General features: G+C 36.5%; 2 pseudogenes; one reads left to right on the forward strand and one right to left on the reverse strand.

The window, feature by feature from the left end:
* The first annotated feature begins 245 nt into the window (after window positions 1–245).
* Window positions 246–1173, forward strand: LOC106145420 (olfactory receptor 2G3-like; annotated as a pseudogene).
* A 2558-nt stretch (window positions 1174–3731) lies between these two features.
* Window positions 3732–4694, reverse strand: LOC101959980 (olfactory receptor 10C1-like; annotated as a pseudogene).
* Between the last annotated feature and the right edge of the window lie 2580 nt (window positions 4695–7274).

Here is a 7274-nt window from a genome sequence, read left to right on the forward strand (position 1 = left end):
AAGGAAAGCCTTTGTTTCCAAAGTAAGCTCCAGGTGCCTCTCTGTAAAAAGTCTTTAATAACATCTTCTGCAACTTTTGAAGGACACTGCACTGAAATTTATTCTGTGAGCCACTGTAATTTGTCTGAGTGAGGATTTCAAAGAGTTATTTTATAAAGTTTGATGTTATCACTAGTGACCAACACATTATACTCTCTTTTTAATTCTTGTAATGTTTTTCTTCTTGTCTGAACAAGGTAATGGGCATGACCAATAGCAGTGCCAAAGAAGACTTCGTTATGATGGGCTTCTCAGAGCAGCCCAAGCTGGAAAAGATACTCTTTGTGGCTGTTTTGATATCCTACCTTCTTACCTTGGGGGAAATACACTAATTATTCTGGTTTCTTCCATAGACCCTAAACTCAAAATACCCATGTACATTTTCCTTACTCTCCTCTCCCTAGTGGACATCTGTTTTACCACCAGTATTGTCCCTCCGATGCTGTGGAACCTCAAAGGACCAGCCAAGACCATCACATCCCTGGGTTGTTCCATCCAGCTCTATGTCTCCCTGGCACTGGAATCCACTGAATGTGTTCTCCTGGCTGGGATGGCTTTTGACCACAATGCTGCAGTGTGCAGACCTCTCCACTATACAGCTGTAATGAACCCACGTTTGTGCCAGGTTCTGGCAGGGGTCGAATAGCTGAGTGGAGCAGGAAATGATCTCATCCAGGGCACTGTGACCCTCTAGCTACCTCTCTGTGGACACCAGCGGCTTCATCATTTCTTCTGTGAAGTCCCCTACATGATTAAGCTTGCATGTTTGGACATCCATGCCAATGAGATCCAGCTCTTCGTTGCTTCATTGGTCTTGTTCCTTTTGCCCTTGACACTGATATTCATATCCTATGGACATATAGCCAAGGCAGTTATAATCATCAAATCAGTGCAGCCTGGCACAAAGCCCTGGGGACATGTGGATCCCATTTGACAGTAGTATCCCTCTTCTATGGGAGCATCACAGTCATCTACATCCAGCCTAACAGTTCCTATGCCCACATGTATTGGAAGTTCATCTCCCTCTTCTACACAGTCATCACCCCGACCTTCAATCCTCTCATTTATACCCTGAGGAACAAAGAAGTCAAAGGTGCACTAGGAAGAATATGCCACAGAGACTTACGTGCATAAAAAATGAAGCAATGTACATCACAAGTCTCTTAAGTATCATCTTGTATAATCTCGGACAATTCATAATAGCTAAACTGTGGATCCAAACTAGATGCCCTTCAATAGATAAATAAATTTAAAAAATGTGGCAGATGTGCACAATGTAATTTTACTCAGCAATAAAGGAGAATAAAATCATGGCATTTTCAGGTAAATGGATGGTGTTGAAGATGATAATGCTAAGTGAAGTTAGCCAACACTCACACAAAAGAAATGCCAAATGTTTCCTCTAATATAAGGAGTCTGACTCATGGTGGGGTAGGGAGGGGGAGCATGGGAGAATAGAAGAATTCTAGATAGGGAAGAGGGGTGGGAGGGTAAGGGAGGGGGTAGGAGATTAGCAAGGATGGTGGAATGTGATGGGCATCATTATACAAAGTACATGTATGAAGACACGAATTGGGTGTCAAAATGCTTTATATACAAACAGAGATATGAAAAATTGTGGTATATATGTGTAATAAGAATTGCAATGTACTTTGCTGTCATTTATTTATTTTTAAAAATCAATAATAAAAAAACGTCCAAATCATAAACCTTTATAAATATTCTATAATATTCTATAATATATTCTATAATTCTGTATTCAGTATTTACAAAAATATGAATCAGAATTTATTATTTCCCCTAGCACTTTCTGATTAAAATTAAAGAAATAAGAGACTCTCCTGAAAGAAACATTGAATAAGCCCCCAAATCTTACAGGTTAGAAGGAGTTTAAACACCAGGATTATAGGTTCCTGGCAAAGACATTTTCCAGATACAGTTGACCATTTTCACTATTCTTTAACTCAGGGGAAAAGAATGCAGGGAATCAGACGACCTGGACTAAATACTGATCCATCTTGTACTTGGCATGGGGATGAGATGGTCCAGACTTCTATTCCTTGATTTCCACAGGTATAGGATTAGGAAAGTAGCAGCACAGGGAAAGCTTTCAAGGTCAGATTACAGTTTACAAATAAATAAATAATGTTTTATTATTTTTAATATACATGAGCTACATTTTCAAAACAAAAGAAAAAAATCACCAATTACGTGACTGACTAGAGAAACTACTGTTAACATTTCATTTTGATCCTTTCAAATTTATTTATACAGTTCTTAAAAAATAAAAACTGCCTCTTATACAAACTGTTTTTAATTCACTAATTCTTACTAAACCATTCATTTTGCTACACTAATAAATAGAAATCATCATCATCTCTGATATCTGCACATAATTCCTTTCAATAATTGTAGCATAACTGCCAACCATTAAGCTATTTTTGCATGTTTAGATTATTTCCATTGTTAATTAATAAACATTCAGGTGAAAAACATATCTTTACATTAATTGAACAGTGTTTGGTCAAATAAGGGTATCTAGTAAAACACACATCTTGATCATTAGTGAGCATTACTATTATCCCCTGATGGTAGAAATATTACATTATGAGAGATTATATCCTATAGTTGGCAGATAACCACTGAGTCGTGGCAGCATCAGTGTTCTCCATTTGTAACTATTTTTCATCTTTAACTATTATACAAATAGCTATTAACTCCTCCTAAGTTGCCTTCCTAACAACTAGATGTTCAAATCTAAGACAATGCCTTTATAGGTGCCTTGGGCTACTGAAGTATGTTGTGATCATGTTCATTTCCCTTAAGAACAAGTTTTTGGATGATCTCTAAATGATTGAGTCAGGATTCATCTGCACACATGAAATTTTGTAAATTATATAAAAATCTTAAAAATGATTTATAGTAATCATTTTTAGTTTAGTTTTCTTCTTTTGTCTTTGAATTTTAATATCATTTCTGTTTCTTAAAAAAATTTCCATGGAAACTCTTGATGAAAATATCACATATCTTCTTTTTAATATTTTATAGCAAATACCTCTAAAACCAAAGTTTGGTTGTTCTGAAGTGTTTATAAATTTTTATGGTATGCACAGTTCACAAAAAGAATTCTTCGACCTGTATTATGTGCCAATAATTATGGTTGAAGAATTTGAAAACATTTTTATGAAAGGAAATAATGTATTTCATAGAGTTATTAAGGAATTAAGTACTATATGGGACAGTCATGTGTGGAGGGCAGAAGTCAGATGGGTGCTCAAAGTCTAGAACAGGTCTGAGAATGTGGAGTGAGAATTTTCCAAACTTCTGAGACATAACCTGGTAATTTTAACTTCCAACCTAGACCGAAGTATTTTGGAAAACCTGTCTAGTGTTAGACTTAACTTCTAAAATTTTTAGAAGCCAGGTTCCTTTCAGAATTTGCAATCAGAAAATAGCTCTGAATATAAAGTATGTTCACGCCAAATTATGCTACTATTGTCATGTATGTAAGAAATAAATAAAAATTAAAAAAAGAAAATAGATCTGAGTACAGTGATAACTCCAAAATTACAATGGTAGTTATAAAAAATGTTCCTTACAAGACATGAAAAAGTGCATAGTTTTTCATTTTTTCACTCTTGGGTTGAGTGTGCCTCTTTTTCAAAGAGCAAATAAGCTTGGTCCTCTGGTACCTATCCATGGTTCAAAATCTTTCTTTTACCCAGCGTTCTCCGGAGAGCTGCCTTGACTTCCTTGTTTCGTAAACTATAGATGATGGGGTTGAGCATAGATGTCACCACGGTATAGAAGAGGGCTAGCAGTTTATCCGTACCTGGTGAGTGGCTAGCCTTGGGCCTCAAGTAGGTAACAGATCCTGAGCCATAGAAGAGCATTACTACAAGTAAGTGGGAAGAACAGGTGGAGAGAGCTTTCCGGTGGCCCTCAGGGGAGGGCATGACCAGGACTGCAGCTAGAATTCTGCCATAGGAAGCAATGATCAATAAAAATGGGCTGGAAATGCAAAGGATTGCCACCACAAAGACCGCAGCCTCATTAGGGGATGTATCCCCACAAGCAAGTGCCAGGATAGGTGGGAGATCACAGAAGAAGTGATCTACTTCACAGGGGCCACAGAAGTCCAAGGAGAAAATATAATTGGTTTGGCCCAAGCCTACCATGCATTCCACTGTCCAACAAACCACTGCCAAATGGGCACACACCCCATGACTCATTCGTGTTGCATAGTGGAGTGGGGAACATATGGCCATATAGCGGTCAAAAGCCATGGATGCCAAAAGGCAGCACTCACTGATAGAAAATAATGTAAAGAAAAACATCTGTGTGGCACAACCCTCCCGAGAGATTCCTCGGGCCTCACTCACAAGACTCTGCAGCATCTTGGGTATGACAGAGCAAGTGTAGCCAATCTCTAGGAGAGACAGGTTGGCCAGGAAGAAGTACATGGGGGTATGAAGGACTGGGTTAGTCTAGATGGCAAGGGCTATGAGGGCATTGCCCGTCAGTGATGCGAGGAACATGAGTAGGATGAGGGTAGATAGAAGGAAACACTGTTCAGTGACCTCAGAGAATTTGGCAAATGCAAAACATTTTACAAACAAGCTGTTGTCCTGCCAGGAGGAGCAATTGAGGCTCATGTCCTGTAAAAAAGAACAGCAGAGTAACCGGAAGGATTCTTCAGATGAGGGAAATAGATCATTGTATGATTTTTGAAGAACTCAGAAGGAGAAATTTCTTACCTGTGATTCTAAGGTTCAGAAATTACTATTCATTTTCATACCTTTTTAAACCAAATCCTTTTCTGTGTTCACCACTTCAGTTGATTTCTCCAAAATGTACTTAGCTACCAAGCAAGAAATGGAAAAAAATGTTAATTGCATTTCAATTCTCCATGCCTTCCTTTAAAAATCAGTTGTTAACTGCGACCAAATGAAAGTCCTTGTTTCTCTCCATTCCCATTCCACTGATGTTCTTTCTTTACTGGTTTATTCACGAAATTTTAAGTTCAGACTGTATTGTATTTACTCTTCTAGGCATTGGGGTTAGCAATGAACAAAAAACATTTCTCTACAAATAAGGCTTACACTTTAGTGAAGGAAAACAAAAGTAAATAATTGCTGCAATGTATAGAGTTAAAACTAGAATATGTTGTGGTGACTGACCAAGTTTAAATTGGTGATGGGGGAAGGGTCCTTGAGAATAAGAAACATGAGCTGAGATGTGAAAGAGGAAGGACAGTCTTGCAAAGGCTGCATCACAGCCAGAGACATTGTATCTATGCTGTACTGCTGAGATAATTACAGTTCTAGAATTAATTTATTCATCTTAGTATATTTCACCTTCCATTCTTTATATACCAAAGCAATTTTGCTAAATGAAAATTATCATTTCCTTCAAGTTAAAGTTCACATTTCTTAATATGATTAATGAGAATTTAAGAATCAGGTCACTTACAATGAGTAGACTTTTTTGTAATCTCATTCCCTTACTCAGGTGGACCTTATGTTACAGTTTCTTCAAACTGCTTGCACCATTTAATACATACCTGGCTTGCATACATTTTGTTTTCTTTGTGCTAATTTTTATCTGGGGCCTTGGTGATTGCCTACCTGATTATTTACCTGGTCAACTGCCTTTCTATGTTTAAATTCCAGAATAGCTTTGTCTCCTCTCTAGAAGCCCTTCCTGACCTCTGCCTTTCTTTGTTTCTATACTAGTCAGTTACATCCCACCCATCTGCATTCCCATCACCCTATAATTGCTTTGATAGCACATACACCATTCTGTGATGTTGGTTTGCATATTTGAGACTAGCCTTAGACAAAGACACTGGTATGGGATTTTATTCATTTATTTGCTTTTGTTTACCATTATATCTACCAGTCTTACCAATCAGCAAGTTCTCATGTGATGAACTCTGACTACCTATACATATTCTGATCATTTTTGCATATTAGGTTTCCTGAAGTTCATCTGATCTCTCTCAACTATCTAAAATGTGACAGTTATTTTTTTCTGAATCTGATAATTACCAACTTTTGATGAGATATTCCTTGCTCTTTTGTGGGTGTACTAAAGATTGGATTGTTCATTTTGAAATGTCACTAACTAAAAATCTAAGCAATATTTTCCCTGAACAGGGAAGAGGATAAGGAGATATCAATTTGATTGATATCTTGGCATAACCCAAGATCATGTTTAAGCTGCATTTTTAATATCACATCATTATTTCTACCACATTTAAACTGGTATATTTAAACACAGGCTTTTAGAGGTACTAAATTATTTTGAGCAAACAAAAAGCGTACTTGCATTTACAAAAATATGCAAAAAGTGTACATTTTCACTTATACAAAAAATATTTATACCTATTCGTAGAAACACATACACAAAAATACACACTGAGTGCTATGTGGTTAAGAATATTCTGGAGAGGGCTGGGGATGTGATTCAGTGGTAAAATGCTTGCCTGGCATGCATAAAGCCCTGGATTTTTGACTCCCAGGACTGATGGGGAGAAAAAAAAGAGAAGAAAAATACTATGGAATTATTATATATGGGTTCAAATCTTAGACTATCCATCTAATGCTGGGTTAAAGTTAGCATTTACTTAAACTCTGTTCTCAATTTGCTCATTTACAAAATGAGATGATAATATATTTTCCATGAAGTTGTTGGAAGGATTGAGTTAATTCCCATGTGCACTTAAAAAAGTGATTAAATGCTCAAGCATTACTACACAACATATGCACATGTGTACACATATGTACATGCTCTGTCTCAGTAGATTTACCTTGTATCTTCTCCCTTTGGAGAATTTTACATTACAATCTATAATCTTTTCTCCTATTCATCAACTTCATCTTTTTCTCATGATTTTTCTATTCATCTACCACCATGGAGAGAGGAAAAGAAAATAATATATACAAACAATTGCCGCTGGAATTTTATGCCCTGAACAAACAAAGTATGCATTGTTGGGCATTTTTTAAATTTTTTAAGTTGATTGTCCAAAAATCTCTGCAAATTTTCCAAAACTTAAGTATGGAGAACAAGTAAACTGATAAAAATCTCTATTACATATGAAGCTGCAACTCTGTATAATTTTATGAACTCACAATGAACATGACTAGTATAAAATTTCTTAACATTGAGTAGTCTATTAGGATACATTAACACTTATCTGAAAGCACTTATAAACACTTTCCTTCCACTAT

This window comes from Ictidomys tridecemlineatus, chromosome 8 (assembly GCF_052094955.1).
Source record: "Ictidomys tridecemlineatus isolate mIctTri1 chromosome 8, mIctTri1.hap1, whole genome shotgun sequence".
NCBI lineage: Eukaryota > Metazoa > Chordata > Mammalia > Rodentia > Sciuridae > Ictidomys > Ictidomys tridecemlineatus.